This window comes from Podarcis bocagei (assembly GCF_964188305.1).
Source record: "Podarcis bocagei genome assembly, chromosome: 8".
NCBI classification, from domain to species: domain Eukaryota; kingdom Metazoa; phylum Chordata; class Lepidosauria; order Squamata; family Lacertidae; genus Podarcis; species Podarcis bocagei.
This window is the reverse complement of record NC_138133.1, coordinates 15,718,283-15,742,719: the sequence shown is the minus strand read 5'-3', so window position 1 is coordinate 15,742,719 and position 24,437 is coordinate 15,718,283.

Here is a 24,437-nt window from a genome sequence, read left to right as displayed (position 1 = left end):
TGGCCACATGACCCGGAAAGCTGTCAGTGGACAAACACTGGCTCCCTTGGCCTGAAAGCGAGATGAGTGCCGCAACCCCATAGTCACCTTTGACTGGACTTAACCGCCCAGGGGTCCTTTACTTTTACCATTGCCTTTACAATGAAATGTTTTGAATGCATCCTTTAGATGTGTAGGAATTGAGCATCTGGACTCTTCCAGTGGGGAGACAGAAGGTGTGGTATAATGCTTAGTGTTGGGCTAAGACCTGGGAGACCAGAATTGACATCCTCACTTGGCCATGAAGCTCATATTGGGCCAGTTGCTGTTTCTCAAGAGACATCACCTTGCCAACAAAGGTCCGTATAGTAAAAGCTATGGTTTTCCCAGTAGTGATGTATGGAAGTGAGAGCTGGACCATAAAGAAGGCTGATCGCCAAAGAATTGATGCTTTTGAATTATGGTGGAGACTCTTGAGAGTCCCATGGACTGCAAGAAGATCAAACCTATCCATTCTGAAGGAAATCAGCCCTGAGTGCTCACTGGAAGGACAGATCGTGAAGGTGAGACTCCAATACTTTGGCCACCCCATGAGAAGAGAAGACTCCCTGGAAAAGAACCTGATGCTGGGACAGATGGAGGGCACAAGGAGAAGGGGACAACAGAGGACGAGATGGTGGGACAGTGTTCTCGAAGCTACCAGCATGAGTTTGACCAAACTGCAGGAGGCAGTGGAAGACAGAAGTGCCTGGCATGCTCTGGTCCATGGGGTCACGAAGAGTCGGACACGACTAAACAACAACAACAAAGCTGTTTCTCAGCCTCACTTTCCACTCAGTCTTGCTCCAATGACAACATGGTGGTGCAGGTGAACTGTGGACACTGGACACCACCTTGAGCTCCTTGGACATATCTACGGATTTAAATGTAATAAATAAATGACAAGGTCAGGTATCAATGGAAGGCTGCTCCATATCTTTTCCTGTCGAATTTAGGCAATGAAATGGATTTTCTTACTTACTGCCCGTGGATGATATCAGTAACGTAGAGTTTGTGCTGAAGCCAAGGGTTAGTGGAGAAGGCAAACTTCCTAAAGGACAAAATTGAGTTATTAAAGAAGAAAGATCCTTCTCCACACAAGGAGTTCCAGCTTTCTTTTCCTTTTCTTTTTTAAAAAATTGTAGAGCAGTTATACCTCTTCTCTGATTGATTGTGTTTATTATTTAGCCCCACACATAATCGGTCTAAATATAGCATTGAGGTTACTGTTTAAGCATCAGACTTCCAAGTGACCCCAGTGTTTTTGGAAATTCGCAAGGCCGTTTAAATAAATGAGAGCAGACTGTCATTCCTTTCAGCTTGTGACCAATCTCAATTAGAACAAAGCCATTAACCGATATTATTACACCCACAGCGTGAATTTAGTAACAGGTGTAGAAGCAGCTTTCAGAAACCCTGCTAGCCGAATTTCTGGGAAACAACCAAAAGTTAATAGGAAATCCTGACAAGTCTAAGCAGGAAAAATGCGCTGACATATGTTAGCAGCGATAACATTAACTAGGTAGACTGCATGTGAAATGCAGCAGTTTTCCTGAAATATGGTGTCATTTACAGAAAGGAGAAGTATAGATCTCTCTGTTTTCACTGCTAAACTGGGAAAACAGCATTATGCATTTTAAAATGCCATCAGACTCTCCCTGTGGGCAACTAAGTAACAAATGGTTAGCATTGATCAAGTGGTGGAAGGAAACATCTGGATCATTACCTATCGATGGGAAAAATACTCAAGCCCTCTTAAAAACTATGGACAGTAAACACAGTGGCATTAGCATCCTAGTTCCATGGCTTTCGTTTTCATTTCCATCACCTTCTGATTTGTGGCAAGTGGCTGTCTGCAATGGGAAGGCTTTTGTAGCTGTGGAGGCTTAGTGCACATTTGAGAAACTTGATCCTGGATGAAAGGCATTCAACCAGCAATCACCACATTAATTTCCATATCACATGGTTGTTCAGCCATAGATCTCAGTAGGTATGGGGAAGATGTAAGTGTTCTGTAGATTCACCATAGGATTTCTTCTCTCTGCACTCCTCCCAGCAGTCAGTCTTCTTCTGGCCACTGCTGTGGTTACACTACCTGACTATCTGTCTCTGGGCACTGCAGTCATCTGCAAGGGATTCCCACATGACAGGGTGATAATAATAATAATAATAATAATAATAATAATAATAATAATAATAATTTATTTATACCCCGCCCATCTGGCTGGGTTTCCCCAGCCACTCTGGGCAACTCCCAACAGAATATTAAAAACACGATGGCACATCAAACATTAAACACTTCCCTAACCAGGGGTACCTTCAGATGTCTTCTAAAAGTCCAGATAGTTGTTTATTTCCTTGATGTCTGATGGAAGGGCATTCCACAGGGCGTGCGCCACTACTGAGAAGGTCCTCTACCTGGTTACCTGTAACCTCACTTCTCACAGTGAGAGAACCACCAGAAGGCCCTCAGAGCTGGACCTCAGTGTCTGGGCTGAATGATGGAGGTGGAGAGGATCTGTCAGGAATTCTGGGCTAAGGCCGTTTAGGTCTTTAAACGTCAGCACTAACACTCTGAAGTGTGCTTCGAAGCTTAATGGGAGCCAATGTTGCCAGCCTTCACTTCACATTTGCAGACATCTTTGTAAGGCAGAGTTGGTCTGAAGAAAGCTCCCTGTAGAGCAGGGATGTCTAACAGGTTGATCGCGATCTACTGGCAGATCCCTGAGAGGTTTTGGTAGATCGCGGCCAATCTCTGGCTCCCTTTCTTTATTTTATTTTTTTTTATAAAAATTTTTTTTATTGCGTTTCTTTTCATAGGTTCACAGGTTCAGTTACAAAGCAAAAAACAAGAAACAGTTTTTAAAAATATAGGGAAAAAAAAGAAAAAAGAAATATATTTCAAATCATCTTTCAATAAGTTAATTTTCATTGGACCTCCCCACATTCTCCCAACATTGCATTCTTTAATCTAACAATGTCAGCAATTTATTACCTTATTTCACCGCTTATTGTACCTTTGAATTTATTATATTGCCAATTTCAAAAGTTTGTAATTTAGTTTTAATACCTTTACAATAAACATAATATATTTGTTTCAAATTTGTCTCCTTTTTTTGTCATAACTTGCTTTATCATTCACCTAATCAAGTTGCAGAAGCATAACATTTCCTAATCGTGCACAATCTTAACATTCAAACAACTTATAATATTTTTGCAAATAGTCCTTAAATTTTTTCCAGTCCTCCTCCATTGTTTCTTCGCTCAGATCTCGAATTCTGCCAGTCATTTCTGCCAACTCCATGTAGTCCATCAACTGCGTCTGCAAGTCCTCCAGTGTGGGTAAATCTTGTGTCTTCCAGTACTTTGCAATAAGAATTCTTGCTGCTGTGGTTGCATACATAAATAAAGTTCTGTCCTTCTTTAACACCTTCTGGTCCACCATGCCCAGAAGAAAGGCCTCTGGTTTCTTGGGGAAGGTATATTTAAATACCTTTTTCAATTCGTTATATATCATTTCCCAGAAGGCCTTTACTTTCGGGCATGTCCACCAGAGGTGAAAGAATGTCCCTTCTGCCTCCTTACATTTCCAGCATTTATTGTCAGACAGGTGATATATCTTAGCCAATTTGACTGGGGTCATGTACCACCGGTATACCATTTTCATAATGTTTTCTTTCAGGGCACTACATGCCGTAAATTTCATACCGGTGTTCCACAACCTTTCCCAGTCCTCAGACATAATGTTATGTCCAACATCCTGTGCCCATTTTATCATAGCAGATTTAACTGTTTCATCCTGTGTATTCCATTTAAGCAGCAAATTATACATTCTCGAAAGTACCTTAGTTTTTGGTTCTAATAACTCCGTCTCCAGTTTCGATTTCTCCACCTGGAAACCAACTTTTTTATCCAATTTAAAAACCTCTTGAATTTGAGCATATTGTAACCAATCTCGCACCTTACTTTTTAGTTTGTCCTGGCTCTGTAGCTTCCAATTATCTCCAATTCTTTCAATTAATTCCCAATATTTTGGCCAGTAGGCCTCCATATTGGGCCTTTTTTTAAGAACCTTGGCCTCCATCGGTGATAGCCACCTCGGGGTCTTGCTTTCTAGCAAATCCTTATATTTCATCCAGACGGCAAAAATTGATTTTCTGACAATATGGTTTTTAAACAATTTATGAACTTTCGCCTTGTCATACCACAAATATGCATGCCAACCAAAAGCATTGTCAAACCCTTCCAGATCTAGGACGTCGGTGTTCTCCAACAAAAACCAATCCTTCAGCCAGCAGAAGGCTGCAGCTTCGTAATATAACCTTAAGTCCGGCAGGGCAAACCCCCCTCTTTCTTTTGAGTCAGTTAGTATTTTAAATTTTATTCGGGGCTTTTTGCCCTGCCAGACAAACCTAGACATATCCTTCTGCCATTTTCCAAAACATTCCATTCTGTCCACGACCTGTAGGGTTTGAAACAAAAATAGCATTTTCGGCAAAACACACATCTTTATAGCTGCAATTCGACCTGACAAGGTAAGTTTCAATCTTGACCAAATATCCAAGTCCTTTTTAATTTCCAGCCAACATTTTTCATAATTGTCTTTAAATAAGTTCAAATTTTTGGTGGACAAATATACCCCCAGGTACTTCACTTTATTAACCACACTTAGTTCTGTTTCTTTCTGGTACCCCTCTGTTTCTGTAGGTGTCAAGTTTTTGGCCAAAACCTTAGTTTTTTGTTTGTTTAACTTAAATCCCGCCACCCGACCAAACTCCGAGATAAGTTCAAGAACTCTTTTTGTACTAGACTCTGGCTCCTGTAATGTTAAAACTAGGTCATCTGCAAAGGCTTTCAATTTGTACTGTTTCGCTCCGACCACTATACCCTGCACCAACCGGTCCTCCCTAATCATGTTCAGCAACACCTCCAGGACAGAAATAAATAACAGAGGGGATAAAGGGCACCCCTGTCGTGTCCCTTTTTCAATTTTGAGTTCATCCGACACCACATTGTTCACTATCAGTTTTGCTTTTTGTTCTGAATATATTGCCTCTAATCCATTTTCAAACCCCCGCCCCACTCCCATCCCTTCCAAATTTTTCTTCATGAACATCCAAGAGATGTTATCAAATGCTTTCTCCGCATCAATAAAGATTAGCACCGCCCTTGTGTTCCTAATCCGCAAAAGCTCCAATATATCAATGATGTTCCTGGTGTTATCAGACATATGTCTACCAGGGAGAAAGCCTGCTTGGTCCTTGTGAATTACTTCATTTAGTACTTTTTTAAATCTACTTGCTAAAATGTCTGCAAATATTTTGTAATCCACATTCAGGAGTGAGATGGGACGGTAGTTCTTAAGCTGAGTCTTTTCCGATTCAGACTTGGGTATCAATGTGATGAATGCCTCTTTCCACGTTTCCGGTGCCCTCTTCCCCTCCATAATCTGATTGCAAACCTCCAACAACGGTTGTATCAAAAAGTCCTTCAAAGTCTTATAATATTTGGAGGTGAGTCCATTCGGGCCTGGAGATTTGCCAAGCTGCATATTCTGAATGGCACCTTCAATTTCCTGTTGAGTTATTTTGCAGTTAAGATTTGATCTTTTATCTTGGCTTATTTTAGATAGTCCATTTGTCTTTAAAAATTGGTCTATTTCCAATTCTTTCTGAGGCCCCTGTGCGTAGAGATCTTTAAAATATCTGTGGAAACACTTCCTTATTTCTTCTGGTTTCTGAACTGTTTTTCCTTGGATCTCTAGGTTTGTAACCGTGTTTAACTTTTGCCTTTTTTTCAGCTGCCAAGCTAGCAGCTTTCCACATTTATTTGCTGATTCAAACGATCTCTGCTTCATTTGTTTAATTTTCCATTCTATCTCTTGGTTAATCAATTTCGAATATTGTGCTTGATGGAATTTAATTTCTCTTAACACCTCCTTTGACTTTGGTTTGGTTCTCAACTTTTTCTCTCCGCTTATTTTCTCTAAAATTTTCTCCTTTTTTCCATTCCAGAATTTTCTCTTTATTGTGTTCTGTTGTATCAGAAACCCTCTCATAACTGCTTTACTTGCGTCCCAGATTGTTCTTTTCTCCACCGTAGTATTCAAATTTATTTCAAAATAGTCCTTTAGCGTTTTTTGGGCCTTCTTGACAATCTCTTGGTCTCTTAACAAGGTGTCATTCATCCTCCATCTGAAGGATCCGGTTGGCATAAATCTCAATTCCATTTTCAAGGCATTATGGTCGGAGCAGGTTTTTGGGCAGATTTCTACTTTTCTTGTTTTAGGTGCCAGCCCTCTAGATATCCAAATTTGGTCGATTCGTGTCCATGACAGATGGGCCTCAGAAAAGAAGGTTCCTTCTTTGCCCAAGGGGTTCTTTGTCCTCCAAATGTCAATCAAGTCCATATTATCTGTCATTTCAAAAAACGTTTTAGGAAGTCTGCCGTCTGTTGTCAAATTTTGATTTTGGGATTTGTCCATGTTTGTTGACACCACCCCATTCATGTCTCCCATCACGATAATATTAGAATAGTCCAAATAATCCAGCATTGTCTCATGCAGCTTCTTATAAAATTCTGATTTTCCATCATTTGGCGCGTAAATTCCTAATATCAAAATTTTCTCCCCTTGTGTTTGAATTTCAATTGCAAGAATTCTTCCATAGTCATCCTTAAATAGAAATTTTGGTGACAGGTTCTCCTTTGCATATATTACCACACCTCTTTTTTTGACTTTGTCCGATGAGATAAATTCTTGACCTAGTCTTTTGTTAATTAATACTTTCCTGTGGAGCCTAGTCACATGTGTTTCTTGAAGACATATTACATCCAATTGTTCTTTTTTTAGGATATGAAATATCCTCCTCCTTTTTTCCGGAGAATTCCCGCCATTTATATTCCAACTAAGTAGCTGCAGGGACATCCTGTTGTATTTATGTTGATCTTAAGATGGGGTGTCTTCCTTTTCCTCAGATCCCGAGGGTGTAGGCGTTGGCCCACCTCCAGGTGGTGCTGGTATAGGTAAAAGTGGAGGCCAAGTTGCTCCTTTTTGAAGATCTTCCCCGTGGTCGTGAAGGAACTTCTGGTTGTCTTCAGGTGTTCTAATTTTTACCTTCTTTTCTCTGTAAGTAAAAGATAATCCTTGTGGGAACTCCCACCTATAGGGTATTGCGTTGTGTCTCAGCAGTTTTGCCAATTCTGTATAGGTGGCTCTGAGGTCCAACAGCTGTCTCGGTATATCTCTATAAATTTCCACCCTTTTGTTTTGTATTTCAATTGCTTTTTTAAAGTGAAGGCCTAGGATCTTGTCTCTCTCTTCCTTTGATCTTAAAATTATCAAACAGTCTCTGGATCTGTCCTTCCTTACCAATCTTCCCAGTCTGAATGCCGAGACAATCTTGAAGTCTGTGTCTTCCTTTATACCCCAGAACTTAGAAAATTCTTGTGTCAAATATCCAATCAGATCTCCTTGCTCAAGTTCTGGGATGCCTCTCAATTTGATGTTGCTCTCACGATTCTTCAGTTCCACCATTGACAGGTAGGCTTGTTGTTCTCCCACCTGTTTGTGCAGAGGCTTAACTTCTCCTTTTATTTCCTCAACCTCCTTTTGTAAAACTCCCACTTTCTGAATAGCTTCCCCAGCTAATTCCCGATTTTCGGCTGTTGCTCCTTGCAATTTCTCTATTGCTTGTGTATGCTGGGAAACTTGTTCAGTCAATTTTTGAATCGAAGACGTCGCTTTATCTATTTTCAAAGACTGGTCGTCCACCTTTTGGTTTAACTTTGACAATTGCTCCAATATTTGTTTCAAAACTACATCTGATCCACCTGCTGCCATATCTTCCTCAGTGGACTTCTCGGTTGTTTCAGCTTCCACCTTTTGTGCTACCAGTACAGCTGGAACCGACGATCGGCGTCCTTGGGTCAGAGTTGATTGTACAAATTGTACTGGTTTTCTTTCTTTTTCTTTTTCCTTAGCCTCTTTAGATTCCTTAGCTTTAGACGCTCTTGTTCTCCCTGCACCACTCATTACACATCTGTCAGTGTTCAAGGTCAGATTGTCTATTGTTCCATGGGAAAGACAGATCCAGTTATAAACAGCCAGTAAAGGGAAAGTCAAAACAAAAGTCAGTTCCCAGGTTTTTATAATCCCAAAGCCCTGTAGGGGGAGTGCCACCGAGTTTCAAAGACAAAGAAGGAAGTATTCCGCCATTAAAGTTCCAAGTTAGTTCAGTTTAGAAAGTCCAATAGTCCTTTCACAGACCAAAAGTTCCCCAAAGCACTTTATAAAGTTCAACAAAGTTTCATAGAAGGTGCCTGTAACAATGTCACATCCAGTCTTTTCTGCTCAAAAGTATCAGTTAAACTCCAAAAAGTTTCAGTAACTGTATCCGCAGTTTAACACAGTCTCTCCTCCCCGGCAGCCCGACGATCTGGCTTTTTGAAATTGCAACCCAGAAGAAAGGAAAATAGGAGGAAAGTCCCAACTTAAAGTCTCTTTTAATCAGTAACGGTTTCTACTTTCCGTTTATGAGAAAGCAGGTCCATGAGTGCACGAAAGTTAAAACTTCCCACAGTCGCCTTTTAAGCGCTTTCCGCTTCTTAAAACTTTGCTTTGATCTTGCCAGCAATGCCGGGAGACGGACTTCCCTTTTCTCGTCTCCCGGTTTCAGCCAAATTTAACAGATTCTTGCCAATTTTAAACCCCTTACTCACGGGTATGTTGCTTGCAGCTTGATGTTGATTTTTAGGAAGAAAGGTCAGCGCTCATCTGCAACAGCCGCGCGGCTTCGCTTCCGCGGAAAGAGCGATGAACTCACAGCACCGCTCCCCCTCCTTCACTCCGGATCTCCTTACGGGGTTCCTTCTGTGATTTCGGGGTAGCTTCTGGTGCCCGCCGAGTCCCACGGCCACGGGCTCACTCTACCCGTGGTTTTTCTTGATGGGTCGTCGCTATGCCGCAGCGAACGACCCTTTTCCGCGGAGCCCCTCTTCAGAGAACGAAGAGGACCGCCATTACAGTTTCGCGCGCCTCCGGAAGTCTCTCTGGCTCCCTTTCTTTAGCGTCACTAAAACTGACTCCTGTCCCGCCCTCTCGGCCCACCCTCCATTGTTGTTTGATCTCTGGAAGGCAAGACGGAGCTTTCTCTGTGCTGCTGTTTTCATCTATAGCTATCTTTTTGGTGAGTGACTTTACCCCTTATCCCTTGCCTTGAACCCCCCCCTAAATGGATCTCCTAAATCCCCTAAAAAGGGGGCATTCCTTCTCCCTTAAAAAGCTCAACAACTTTGAGCTGAACTTCCCAAAAACGGGGGTAGATCACTGCCAGCTTTTAATTCTGAAAGTAGATCACAGTCTCTTAAGAGTTGGCCACCCCTGCTGTAGAGCACTTCTTTGGGGATCCTGCAGTCTTCCATTCTGTGGACATGATGAAGGCAACATTGATTTTGCAGAAACAGAAGCCCTCTGCAAGTACAGATTTCTGGGAGGAGTGATCTGTCCTTTCCCAGGCAGCCTGCTGGACAGGGGAAGATACCGTATTTTTCATTCCATAAGACACACTTTTTTCCTCCTAAAAAGTAAGGGGAAATGTCTGTGCGTCTTATGGAGCAAATGCACTGGGTGGCAGAGGGTTCCCTTGGCTAATGCTGCAGTTGCGAGCTGAGGGATGCGTCCACAGCCAGAGCCATGGCTCCTGTCCATCGCTTGCTGTGAAGCCAGCAGAGCAAGAGCCGCTGCGCAGCTATCGCGCTTGCTCTTCTGGCTTCACAGCGAAGCGTGATGAGGGACGGAAGGGGCTCCGTGGAAGGGCTCCCTTCCGTCCCTTCTCCCGCTTCGCTGTGAAGCCAGCAGAGCAAGAACCGCTGTGCAGCTATTGCTATTCCTCTGCTGGCTTCAGCGAGAGCTGCACAGCGCCTCTTGCTCTGTTGGCTTCACAGCGAAGCGGGAGGAGGGATGGACGGGAGCAAGCAAAGCGAGAGCCGCTTACATGGCTTCTGTCCCGCTTTGCGCAGCTCTCACTTTGTTTGCCCATCCCTCCTCACGCCTCGCTGTAAAGCAAGCAAAGCACCTGTCTCAGTGTCTCCTCCTCCTCTTCTTGCTCCGGCATCACCGCGCTTTACAGCGAGGTGGGAGGAGGGATGTGCAAGCAAAGTGAGAGCTGCGTAAAGCGAGAGAGAAGCTATGTAAGTGGCTCTCGCTTTGCTTGCTTTAAAGCAAGAAAAGCGAGAGCCACTTACATGCTCTGCGCAGAATATACATTTTTTCTTGCTTTCCCCCTCTAAAAACTAGGTGTGTCTTATAGTCAGGTGCATCTTATGGAGCGAAAAATCTGGTAACTGGAGATGGGGGCAGGGGAGAGGGGGAACGAGAGCAGGGGTGGCAGTAACCTGGTGTGGCCACACCCAATATTTTCTTCAACCCTGCCTGCAACCCCTGGCAATTTCCCTTTTGGGGGAGGTGGTGGTGCTTTAAGTGTACTGTGCAGATGTGACTCTACTTTTCACTTCTTTGACCCAGCACAGAAAAGTTTTATGGCTAACATTCTGCTGTGATGGTCTGTATTACAGTGTTCTGATACGCAGTCTGATTTTAAGCCAGGCAGGCAGGATGCTAACTTAGACTTCCAAATTGCAAAATTTGGACATGATGTATGCTTGCCTTGTCTCCGCATTAGAGCTGAAATGACTGGTTTCCTGGATTCACTACTCCACTCTGGGAAAGTGTTCTGTTGGTGAACCTCTGAGTTCCTATTTGTTTCCCTCTGAGAGGTTAAGCAAGCTTGAAATAATTCTTATTTTTAGTGGAATAATATGCTGCGTTTGCATTCGATAAAAAATTGATACTCAACTATCTTGTTAAATATTGAAGAGAAAATGGGGCTGCTTTAAATGAGGAAAGTGCAACCAGCATTGCTTTAGCTGTGAACTAGTAGGTACTTACAGAGATTGAGATTTGTGGGAGTCCTCTCCTTGTAGCTTTAGAAAATGGAAAATGTGATATCTGGCATCTGAATTTTGCTCATTTACATGGTGCTTTTAAGGGCCTGTCACATGATATGATGTAGGAGTGGCCAATGCAGTGATTTGGACCAGATTAATACACTGGCCCTTTTTATTTTATAATTGTTATTAAATTTTCAAATTTTACATTTCAAATTAAACATCTTTTATTATACCATACATTCACTGACTTCCCTCCCACCCCTTCCAAGGTTCGTTTAGCCATTTAATTCTATTTTCCTATCTTACATCCCTTTGATATGTATTATATTGTTGAATTTATTATAATACTGCTAAGCATTTTCAACTATGCACAAGTGTTTTCAATATACTCGACAACCCCCCCCCCCACACACTCCTCTTTAAATACATCTTCTTCTTGCCCTCTTATTCTACTTGTTAGACCTGCTAATACACTGGTCATTTTAATAAAAGCTAATAAAAGCAAAAGGGAGTTGTTTTTCCAAAGAGGCACTGTAAATAAGAAAAAAAATGCCTTGTTCCCTTCCTAGTTCCCTGGACTCAGTGGACAATTCTGTTTCAATGTAGACATAGAAAGCTGTATTACACCAGGTCTTGCTCAGTATTACTGAAATAGTTCTGACACTGACTCTGAATCCCAGTTATTCATGATTCACTCAGGATTCTTTTTCAGTAATACCAGGAGATGCTAGAGATTGAATTTGGAATGGTTTACATACAAACCATGTGCTCTGTCTGAGCTCTAGCCCTTCCCATAATTTGCAAACAATGTCTGCTTTCCCCAGTTTTGTCATCATTTTCTTCTTCTTTAGGCCTGAAATGAATGGCTGCCAAATGATAAAATCAGCACATACAACATGTTCGCCACTCAGATTTTGATGCTGCCATTTGACATTTGAATTCAAGAATTTCATTTTGTCTACAAGATTCCCCACCACCACCACTTTAAAAAACAAATTTCCAGGGTGGCGTACAATAGGAAACACTAATGGTCTAATCATGAAACAGTTGGAAGGAGGAAAAGCTACATTAATAGATACAACTTCTAAAAACACAACTGAGAAGAAAGAGCTTGACCTGCCTTCTGGAAGATGACAGAAAACGTCTCACTGGAAGGCATTCCAAAATCCCAGAGCTAGTCTGAATTGTCTTAAATGTGCTGTTTTGTGATGCTCTAATCACTGAACTTTTGAGCATGGATGATCCAGAATAGGCATTTAATTAAACACTGGGTAAAACCATTATCTCTTCTTTTTATTAGTTACACAGTACCAAGATGGATGGAAGGATAGATGGATGGCTTCCTTTATTGCATATGTTTTGAGAGATGTGAGGCTTGTTTCATTTCATTTATAAGACAAAATATAAGGTGTAAGGCTGTCCCCCAAAAGAGCACAATCAGGAAAACAAACCAGAGACAGTTACAACTTTGTTCCCCCCAGTCAAAACATATACCCATAAAATGTACTGGGAATAAAGCCATTATCATAGCTTTATGATGTAAATTGATGCATGTTTACTCAAAGGTAAGTCTTTCTTCACAGGGATGCGGGTGGCGCTGTGGTTAAAACCTCAGAGCCTAGGACTTGCCGATGGCATGGTCGGCGGTTCGAATCCCCGCGCCGGGGTGCGCTCCCGCTGCTCGGTCCCAGCGCCTGCCAACCTAGCAGTTTGAAAGCACCCCCGGGTGCAAGTAGATAAATAGGGACCGCTTACTAGCGGGAAGGTAAATGGCGTTTCCGTGTGTGCTGCGCTGGCTCGCCAGAGCAGCTTTGTCATGCTGGCCACGTGACCCGGAAGTGTCTGCGGACAGCGCTGGCTCCCGGCCTCTAGAGTGAGATGAGCGCACAACCCTAGAGTCTGTCAAGACTGGCCCGTACGGGCAGGGGTACCTTTACCTTTACCTTTATCCTAAGTCTTTCTTCAAAGGGACTTACTCCCAAATAAGAGTCTGAAGTTTCTGCCTCAAGACAATGCCTTCAAATGTAAACTATTTTATTTTTTAATTCATATCTATATGCAAACTCACATAAAAATATATCTGCCATATGCAGAATCCCATGATGACTATGCAATACACAGTTATATACAAAGCCTGCCTTTAAGGTTTCAGGAATCAATTTTGATTGACAAAGTGTCAAGTGAACAGGGCCTTTCAGAGAAAGACTTCAGAAAACGTACTTTTTGCCCATGCTTGATAGAATAACTGCTGAGCTTTGAATAATATTTTCAGAAAATAAATCTGTTCTTATTGGTCTCAGTTGCCTTAACTCAAGGTGTGAGAACTTTCTTGATTTTTTTAAACTAAAAACACTCACAGAATGTTATGGATGCAGTATAGATCTTATGGAAGCTGAGATTTCGAAAAGATTTTTGCCAAAAGCAGTATAATGGTGAGAAGAAGCCCGAGATGTTGCTGCTTTTTAACAAATGAAATGCAGACTTTTATGAATTTACATGTGATTGGCGGGAGTCTTCCTGTGTCAAGTGCTACATCTAAAAGAACATGCATTTGAGGGGTGAAAGATTATCTGCGGAACCACATGGCAATTGTCTGGTTAAGGGATTGCAATCCTAACCTCACATACCTAGGAGTAAGCCTCGCTGAATTCAACAGGACTTACGTCTGAGTAGACGTGGGTAGAGATGTCCTGTTAGCTGTTGTGGGTATTCAGATTCAGCATCAGCACATAACATTGTCGGGCCAATGTTGGGATCTATTAGCCCTGTTAAGCTCATCAAGGCTTCTGTTGGCATCCCTTAACTTTTTTAAGTTTTGAGGCCAGTGCTGAGGTGAGCAATGACAGGTGAGTTGGGTTGCAGCTGCTGGCATCTTCATTACCTGCAACGTCTTAGGCTGTGCCCTCAAAATATACATGGGAGGCCCAAAGGCATTATTGGGAGATGAAGATGGTGGCAGCTGCTGCAGCCACTTCCTCTGGTACTTCTTTTCTTGGTTCTGGGTTCAGTACTGAATGGCTAGACCTAAGCAGCTGTTCCTTTCAGTTCTATCACCCATCCTCACTGCTGCCCTCCTCATCTGGCAAACTCACTTTGGAGAAGGTGCTAGGAGTGGAGGCTTCCTTGTTGAGGGCCCTCTCACAGGTCCTGTGGTTACTGGAAAACTCTAAAGTGAATTGGAGAAACATTTGCCATGAAAGAGCCTTCCTCATGAGAGTTTTCCTCATGAGATCCATGTGGTGTGTTAAAGGGTGTAAAGAGGGTCTTTTTGTGGGTTGGGACTTTTAGGATACCTGTGTTGTGCTTCTGCAACCAGTTTTTCATGTTGGCTCTTTTTATCGATCATTTTTAATCATTGGATCTTGTTTATTTTTGTGACTTTGACTTGAATTTTCAACTTCCCCGAATCACTTTGGGAGGTTGAACCATCAGCGAGAGGCCTGTTAAAAATATCAAAATAAGAAAATAAATCAACATTAAGGAGCTTATTTGTTTTATACTGTGTGATTGAGAGAGTCATGGAGAGAAAGCAGAGGGAGGGAGAAAGATAAACATGAAGCTCTAAAGGCTCTATGTTCTGTCAAACTATGTGTCTGTGAAATTTATTCCCAACATTTCAGAAGCCCTGGAAAAGCTGGATGCTGATGGTTTAGAATACATTTATTTGGCTTGTAGAGTTGTGTGTATACAGCTAGTTCTGTCTAGAGAATGTCACCTATCATAATGCTTTTGCCTTTCACAATATGGTTTAAGTTGCACTTTAGCACAGCTCAGCGGTGCTACATGCTTCACAAAAACATTATCTCTCTTTTGGCTCCTCTAATATTCTGTTTTAACAGTGAAAAGCTCAGCGTACATTTGGTAAAACACACGTTCTTCACAGTATTTCTACAAAAGTTGTATTCCTCCTCCCCTCTCTCTGCCAAGCAGTGGCAAAAGCCCATGGGATTCCAGGCATTCACTCAGGGTCTGTGTTCCTTTGGAGAATTGAGACATGACACAGACTGTCATAGCTTTCAGAAATATGGTTTATTCACCTATTTACACCTTCAGTCTGCATGGAAGGAGTCCAGATCTTACAACATGGTCATTTCAAGAGGGGTTTGTCCTCCACAGCAGTGCAGCCAGTCTTCAGTCAACCTGCCCAAGATGGATCCCATTCTTTCTTCTTCCTTCTTCTTCCCAGAATACCCTGCTAAAAATTCTCTTTTCCTGTCACCTCACACCCAGTTACCATGGCAACATTCCAAGCCCCCAGTCTCTGTTCACATCTCAGGGCAAGGGGAGAGGACAGTTCTCTTGCATTGCCAATGTCCCTCAATGTCCCTATATTGTTCCTTAATGGTCCTAGCTTGGCCAGGTTGTTTTGCCCAAGAATTCATCTGCAGCTTGTATTCTCCCTTCATTTCTCAAATAAGCAAAATCCTACCATTTATTACTTTCGAGGGTTCAGGGGGTCCAGCAAAATCTATAACAATAGATTTCCTCCAGATGTGGGGTCATTGGGAAAAAATATACATGGAGGTCATGAGGCAGCAATGGGGTCCATCGATCTGTACTAAGGAAACCTGCCCTTTCTCAGCTTTCAAGGGATGAAGAATTTCCCTACATGTCGGTCATCTTCTGCGCTATAGATAGGAGTAAGAAGTAGTCAGAAGTACAATTTTGTACACGTCACAATCTAGGGAAAATTGATCAAAATTTTCAGTGGGTTACACAGCCTGTCCTCAAGTACTCTCAGTAGCATGACCCATTGCTCCTAATGGGTCTTTCCCCCATTTTAAGTAAATATACATAAGATTATGGACCTAGGGCATAGTCAGGTTTTGAAGCGTGGTGCTGAAAAGGTGGAGGTCAATGATTTATGGGATCCTGTTTATTTGTATACATTTTAAAATTTTATATATGGATGTTTTATGATAGCCTATATTTGTAATGCCTAATAAAGGTTTGGCGCAGAAGATTTATGGGATCCTTGAGCACAATTCTTTATAGTTCCATAGCCAATAACACAAACTATGTGCAGTTGATGTTCACTGCTTAATAGCCACTAAGTTTAAGTCTAATGGAAATAATTCAGCGTTGTATTTTAGAGTTGCAGATAGGTGCACTTTTGGGAGGAGCAGGAAAATAACCATTGCTATTTCAGATAATTGGTAAGTTTTTTAAGCCTCAGCAACTACACTTTTTATGGTAACCTTGTAAAATATTTAGGTAGATAGCCATGTTGGTCTGACACAGTCAAAATAAATAAATAAAAATTAAAAAAAATGTCCAGTGGCGCCTTAGAGACCAACTAAGTTTGTTGTGGGTATAAGCTTTTGTGTGCATGCACACTTCTTCAGATATATATTTTTTTCCCCGACTTGTAAAATATTGTGTGTGTGTGTGTGTGTGTGTGCACGTGCGCATGCCTGTGTGTTTCATCCCATTTTATGGAGAACTTGGTTAAAATATGTGCAAGATCAATTTTGAAATATTGATATCTGAAACCTAGCATCTGAGATAGACATTTTAAAGCCATGATTCGCAGAACTCTCTCTCTTTTTTTAAAAAAATAATATTTATTAATTTTTCAACAGTTTAAACACAACACTACAGAAAACAAAAAAAAACCAATACAATACAATACAAAAAACACTACAAAACACTAACACACAAACAACTAACAAAACAAAACAAAAACCATTTAAAACACAGTCCAATTTCAATATCTTATCTTTCATTCACTTATTTCCACAACCTCCTCACACCTCCCTTTTTGTATTCCACTTCTATTAATTGTTTCAGCAATTCCTTTCCATCTTCCTCTGTTTTCTATCCTATAATTATCTTAACAAATTCTAACCTTATTTTTCCCTTTAATACTCTATTAATCTATCTATACTTAATTCCTTATGACATTTCTACTAAAGCCATATAACTTCATTCCAACATTTTTCTAACATTCATTAATTTTACAATATTTCTGTAAGTAGTCTTTAAACTTTTTCCAGTCTTCTTCCACCGATTCTTCTCCCTGGTCTCGGATTCTGCCAGTCATTTCCGCCAGTTCCATATAGTCCATCAACTTCATCTGCCATTCTTCCTGGGTGGGTAAATCTTGGGTCTTCCAATACTTATGATTCACAGAACTCTTCAGACTGTGCCTTTGGATGAACTTGGTGCAATATATAAACAAAATTTAAGAAAGTCTTGATCTCCTGATTTGCAACCTAGTAACCCTGTCAAAAAATCAGTTAAGGTACCTCAGTCTCATACGTATCTTTAGAATGGCCAGTGTAATTGACAGAGCTTCCAGAGCTACACAATTCTTTAAGAAAAAACATCATCATTGCAACAACTATCTGGGTTTTTTATATTTTTAAAAGATGAATCTAATATTTGAGATGGGTGGGGTTGTTTAAAATACTATTTTCATGATCTGTGTGCTAACAAATTTCTATCAAACAAAAGTAAACCTGCAATTTACTCATCCAGAGCATCTTATTGTGCTTTCTTAACTGCAGCAACAAAACGAAACTCGGTTTTAGGTTGACACCGCACAAGGCAAATATTTACTCTTCTCTTGTAAGTTTATATACTGAAGTCAAAAGTGCTAATATGGAGAAACTTGTGAATGATATACAGCAGAAGGAGGAAATTAAGAAGCGTCTACACCCAGGTTTAATGCATGCAATTATCACAGGCCTAAGGAGTTAACTGGATGTGACAGTGACGTGATCTGAATCATATAAAGTCGATTAAAATAGATGAGTGGCTGGTATGAAAGGATTTCTGAACTCTTTCTCTTCTTTCTTCTTTTGCACACACACCTGTACTTCCCACATTGCTCCTAGCCTGTCTTCTGGTCGGGGGTACAAATAAATTGTTGTTGTCGTTGAAATGTAGAGAAGACTGGAAAAATGAGACTGCACGGGAAACTGAAACTGACAGATTTGCCCATCCAAGAAGGAAGATATAGGAAATAGAAAGAAAGGTGCCCCTTGAAAGCGATCCTTTAAAAACAAAACAAACAACAAAGCATTTAATTTTAAAGCATGCATTTTAAAGCTTGGTTTATGCTGTTCCTCTACGACTCATGTTAGCTGAATGCACCTCACCAGTTATTCGGTGAGGCCTTACAGGTACTTGACAGTGATGGACAGATTGCAAAGACATGAGGATTATTGAGCCTCTTGTGAGTCACTGAATACAGTGGCGGTTTGTGGACTGAAGTGGGCTTGCAAATTCACAAGTTATGGTGTTGTGGCTAGAGTGTCAAATTAGGACCTGAGAGAGCAAGGTTCAACCTCCCTGTGATCCTCAGATGAAGAGTGATACAGAAAAATGAACAAACAAACAAACAAGACAACAAGAAAAATCCTTTATTTAAATGTTTAATGTTAAGCATGCTTAAGACTTTTACATTTTTGTTATTTTCCTAAAAGATTATTCATTTTCACCGACTGATACCATTTATTATTTGCAACTGAATTAATTTGCTTTGTCATTATGTTTGGGACGACATTTATTATGGCTGATAATTTTTTTTATTAATTACTGTTGTCAAGTTGCATTTGGGTAGAAATGGGAATTCGGTTAAATTGTCTCATTTATTTTTAATAATAGTCATATTGGATTAAATTGGAATCAAAGAAGAGAAACTTAAAGGATTTCTGAAGAACTTTCTAAAAAAGCAATAATTAAGACAAAGCTTAATATATGGGAGAAAACATGGGAGGAAAGTGACATAACTATTCTGGTTGGTCGGCTGAATTAATGAGTCTTTTCCAGCACACCTTAATTTGTCCCCTAAATCAGCACCTAGACTGGTATCCACCACTGCCATTGCATGAGCAGATGGGACTTTCTCTCCCTCTCATTCCCCTTTAGCCCTCACCCTGCACCATGAAAATCTGCTCCAAATTTCATAGATAGATGGGGCAGGGCATTCTGAGTAAATTAAAATGATGGGTAGTCACCACAGATAGGAATCGAGATTGCCTCCCACTCAAAAGTGGCACCACTGCCCACGCTGAGCTAAAATTAGGAGTTTGGATCCAGTTTGGGCACTGAAACTGCTTGGTCACCCTTTATGATACCCTCTGTTGGGAGAGACAGGGGAAATGTGTCCCGGTTAATCCTCATCAGCCTCTCAGCAAAATTCCAAACTATCAAACAAGGTTTCCTTCTCGAGCGGCTGTCCAAGTTAGTGGTTCTGGTCCTACTTGGATGGTCATTTCCAAAGGTTGATGCTCAGGGAGTGCTCTTCAGTCCCATGGAGCCTTAATATGGGGTTCCTCAAGGGTTGATTTTTATCCCCTATTCTATTTAATATCTACATGAAGGTTTGGAGAACATTGTCAGCAATATGCTGATGACATACAACTCTACATCTGCAGGTGAGGGAGACAATATGCTGCACCATTGTCTTGCCTCAGTAATAGACTGGATGAGAGTCAATGAACTGAAGCTCAATCCAGATAAGACTGAAACACTGTTAGTGGATGGTTCCCCTGACCGGATAGATGGGAGGTTGCCTGCTCTTGATGGGGGTTACTGAAGGAATTGAGATGAGACAAAAGTTGCTGATGCAGGTGGGCTGTGCAAACCACACTCAGGAGCTTCGCAGAGCTCTTTTTATTAGCAAGATATGGAAAACCAGCCAGATACATTCAGGACTACTGTCCTTTGTCCTCCTCCAATCCTGAGCCCTCTGGGTGTTGCCCTGTTATTTGCGTAACCTGTTCCACCACGTCATGTTCCCATCAGAGGGGAAATTGAGCAACCCTTTTGTAAAGGAGACAAAGGTCAGAGACAGGGCATGGCACACTGCTGAGGAGGCAAAAGGTGAAAGATAGGGCATGGCTGCTAGACACCCCTGCCAGGGAGGGGGGGTGTGCCCCCTACCCCACAAACACCATTCCTACAGGTTACATTCCCTCTGAAGGAGCAGGTACATAGCTTGGGGGTACTTCTATCTAGATCCTTTGCTGTTGCCTGAGGCTCAGGTGGCCTCAGTGGTGTGGAGTGCCTTCCATCATCTTTGGCTGGTGGCCCAGGTGTGTCCCTTTCTGGACAGGGGTAGCCGAACTCATGTGACTATGCTTTAGTAATCTCTGGGTTAGATTACTGCAATGCCTCCGAAGATGGTTCAGAAACTCCAACTGGTTGGGAATTCAGAGGCCACGTTGCTCACCGGGGCAAGATGTTTAAGCATGTTACACCAATCCTTGCACAACTGCACTGGCTGCCAATTAGTTTCTGAGCCCAATTCAAAGTGCTGGTTTTGACATATAAAGCCTTAAATGGCTCAGGAATGCAATATCTCTAGAAGTCCTGTTCCATATTGGGCTCAATAGGCTTATAGGACTCTGTTTTTTCTCATAACTAAACACAATTAATAAAACAAAGAGATTGTTCTTCAGCATTTTTCAACAATAGGCCTTCCTAAATTATTTTCTACTTTATTTAAATTTATCGGAGTACCCATGACCTGATTTAATGTTTCCATTTTATACTTTGATCTATAGTTCTCCTTAATCAGACTTATAATTAACCTCCTCCAACCCTATTTATTCCAACACCATTCTCTTCAAACAAAACAATTACTTTTCTTCTTGTTGAAAGAACACTAATTACCTCTGTCTTATCTGAGGCATCTGTGGGGGCGGGGGTTACACCCACTGAGACATGGGTTGGCACTGTTCCTCTGTCGCTGGTAGCAGGAGAATTAGAGCGAAAGGTAAAAAGGTAACCAGAGCATGGCCTTGCTACTGTAAAGCTGTAGAAAGCCTAAGCAAAAAGTGAATCAACCCCATGTCCTGTCAATATCCATAGCAAGTTGTTGTGGAGTATCATGAAGATTTTGACCAAACTGCAGGAGGCAGTGGAAGTTAGTAGTACCTGGCGTGCTCTGGTCCATGGGGTCACAAAGAGTCGGACATGACTAAATGACTAAGCAACAACAATCATGAAGATACAGCTGTGAGTAATCTTCTAAACTTTGTCACCAATAAACTTGACAGCTGACAAGGACTTCTCCAGTTTTTCAGACAGTCCTCTACAGATGTTTCTGACACCATCATTTCTATGATTCTTTACTGTTACCTTGTGTTTGCCTGATCAGATAGCACAATCTCTACTGATGGCAAAAGTTGTCTGTGGCGTTTGTTTTATAAGTAGTGATAGTTCCAAGTTTTAGGAACTGTTTGCTGTTAATGAGCCACTGCCACTATCATAACCTTGCACCTGGTATTCCTTCTCATTCATTTGTCCTCTTCCTTTGGGGACAACCAGCATGGTGGCCCAGAGGGAGCAGGAGATAGCAGGAGAGGCTACTGCTGCTTCTCATCACTCCTTCACATGTTCAGACAGGGCAGGTGAACAGGTAGCACATTCAAAGAGGAGCAGAGTACCCTATGGATTGGCAGCTGGGACTATATGGGCTGTCACAGAGTGACAGAGGTCAGTAAATCACACAGTTCAAAGTTGACGTTAACTCTTTATTACCAGTAACATGATCTTCATCGGCTTGGCTGAGTTTACAACCTAATGAGCACAACAGCTCATTCCCTGTAGGTCTTACTCCATGAAATCAGTTGCTGAGACTAAAGGTCCCCAACTCTCCTCAGGTTTCCCCCTCACCAGGGCTTCTTCCAAGCAATCAGAGACTGTGTCTGTGTGCAGACTGCCTTTGTTGCTCACATATCACGCCTCGCCTGGTACTGGGAGTCAAAGTGGGAGGGGAGCTTGTCATAGCAGGAGGGAGAGATACCAGTGACTCTTCACCAGCCTGACTCATCTCTGCCTCTGAACTTCCCTCCTCCCACTCACCTGCTTCAGCTTCTGTCTCATGATTCTTCCTGCTTTCTCTCTGCCAAAGATTCTCTCAGTTCACTAAGTCCTGTTACCCCTTCAGCTTCCGATGCCTCCTCTTCCCAGGCTTCTCCCTTTTCTCCCTCTGACCACTCATTGTCATCCCACCAACAATCCCCGGGCTCTGAGCCTTCTTCTCTTGGTGGTTCCCCAGCTGGTTCCTTCTACCATTCCTCTGTGTCCAGCCAGTCCATGACATGGACTTTGGTTGATGCCAGATGATACCAATATTTAACGACTGCCTTGGGTATAACTTTGGAGTTTGGGTGATAAATATGGTAATAATTAGTCACTGGTCTCTTATTTAACACCATGCCACTGTTAGTCAAAATGAATTATTTCAGATGAACTTGATACCTAGAAACAATGTTCATGATAACAGCCTTTTTTTTCATTCCAACATATTGCATGCACATCCTGATCAGATTTCTTGTTGTTGCTGTGTATTTTGGCAACAGGGAGATTCTTCTGGAATTCATTAAGCACAGCTATGCTCGTTGTTAATGTGACTTAATATTTGATTGTGACAGCAATCAAATTAGGAGTTTCATTAAGAATGCTAAAAAAAAAATCCCAAGTTATATTGTTTTGGGAAGTGTTGGAAGTGTGGTTTTCATACAACACAGCCAACACCTGGAATAATTACTGGAAACCTGCACCCAGTGAGATTAGATTTTAGTAATGTTAATATAATTTCAATCATAAATATTGATTATGCATAATTTAGCACACCCTCTGGCAAAACAATAACAACACTAGATTTGCAAAGATTTCAAAGGTTCTAAATTGCTTTTAATTTAAGGAAGTTTTCTGAATTTATAATTGTTGTGATCCAAAGACTCACAAGCAATTTAGCAAAGCTGAGTTTATTCGGGAATGTGAAAATCATAATCAATAGTTCTTGCGAGGAAGGATCTTTAAAGTCAGAAAAAAGTAACTTTTTAGTCATAATTAAAGACGTTGTGGATGTTCATTTGCAATTCGCTGAAAGGTGGTGTTCTAGCTATTTGGAACTTCTGTAATAGCCTCAAAGCAAAAACAAAAACCACAATTGGTCTGACCCAGCAAGGCTGAGTGACAAGTAAAAAAAAGTCACTGTTGGTCCCCCCCCCCAAGCTATCATACATCTGGTCACATAATGAAAAGAGATCTATTTGCTCATTCCACTATCATTACTGGGAAAGTAGCAGAATTGTATAAATATGTCAAGTAAAACTGCAACATGACACAAGTAAATTGTTAGAAGAATTTTCTCTTGGATAAGAAAGCAATCTTCTCTGATGTGCTTTTCCACTGACCATTTCTAATGTACATCCAGCTCAGGATAATCTCTGTACCGTTAAGAAAGCATACTATTTAAGATGGCCCAGGGATCTATGGGTTATTTTAAAATAAGAAACAGGAGTGTGAATTCCAGTTCACCATCTTTAGGGAAGGAAAATACCATTTTACATTTAAATTAATGAGTCTGCAATTGTGTGTGTGTGTGTTCTTTATTTTTAGATTGTTAAAAGGTCTTGCTAGTTTCAAATAAGCTAGCTTACTTGCCTCCAAATATATCAGTATTGTGTAGACCACATTTCATTGGTCTACGTGGTATTGTTCAGCAATATCAGTCTTGGGTGTCCTTCATCTTTATCCTTTATACTTTATTTTCCAGATAATATTCAACTTGCGAAGGGTGCTGATGTTTCACCAATCCTAGTAACTATCCCATTTTGCAGAGGCTTTCAATAAGCTCAAATAAGGTCAAGTCTCTTCCAGTAGTTATAGGAAGCAGGTTCATCTCAGACAAAGTCAGGGTCAGGTGGGTGTTGCTTGAACTGGCAAGATGTGTTCAGAATCAGACAAGCATCCTTAGAACCACGGAAAACTCTTGCTGAGCTTTAGTAACTGTCGCTTTCTCCCTGTTGTGTATAATGGATGAATGTTGTCTTGGAAATGAAGCCACCTGAATGCTGATAAGATCTGCTCTGCAGTTGGCCCTGTCTCCTCAGAGGAGCTAGTTGTCCTCTTTAAAGGGCCTTTGGAGATGCTGTATTATGGAGACATCTTCAGAGTCCAATGATGGCAAAGGCCACATCCTTAGGCAGGGAGAGCAGAAGTGAAGGTGCCACTCTTCATCGTGCAGCTTGTTATCTCTTCCCCATCCAAGTTTCCCTCACAACAATGCAAGGACTGAGGTTCAAGTGATACAGGACTAATAAGTTAACCCACTTAATCAGTATGAACTGAGGTGATGCTCCCTCCATACGGAATATGGCTTCCTTTCTTCGGATTCTTTTTTATTGAATTGTCAGGAGTTGATGGGGAAACACTGAAGATCACAATCAGTTTGCCATATTGATCACGATATGGCGCATCAATATTTCCCACTTATTTTTCTAAGTCATAGCCGTTTTCAAATCTTTAGCAAAAATAAAAATAAAAAATTCTTTTAACTGTTTCCCACACACAGGTTTTGTGAGAATGTCCTTGCAATTAAAGCCCCAGGAATCCCAAATAATTAGGGTGATAGAGCTCAGCCTTGTTTCGTTTCTGAGTTCACAGCAAACAATCTTGTTGTGTTTGACAGCTCTGCCTTTTCGCTTTGTTAGATGTAGCCTTGATGA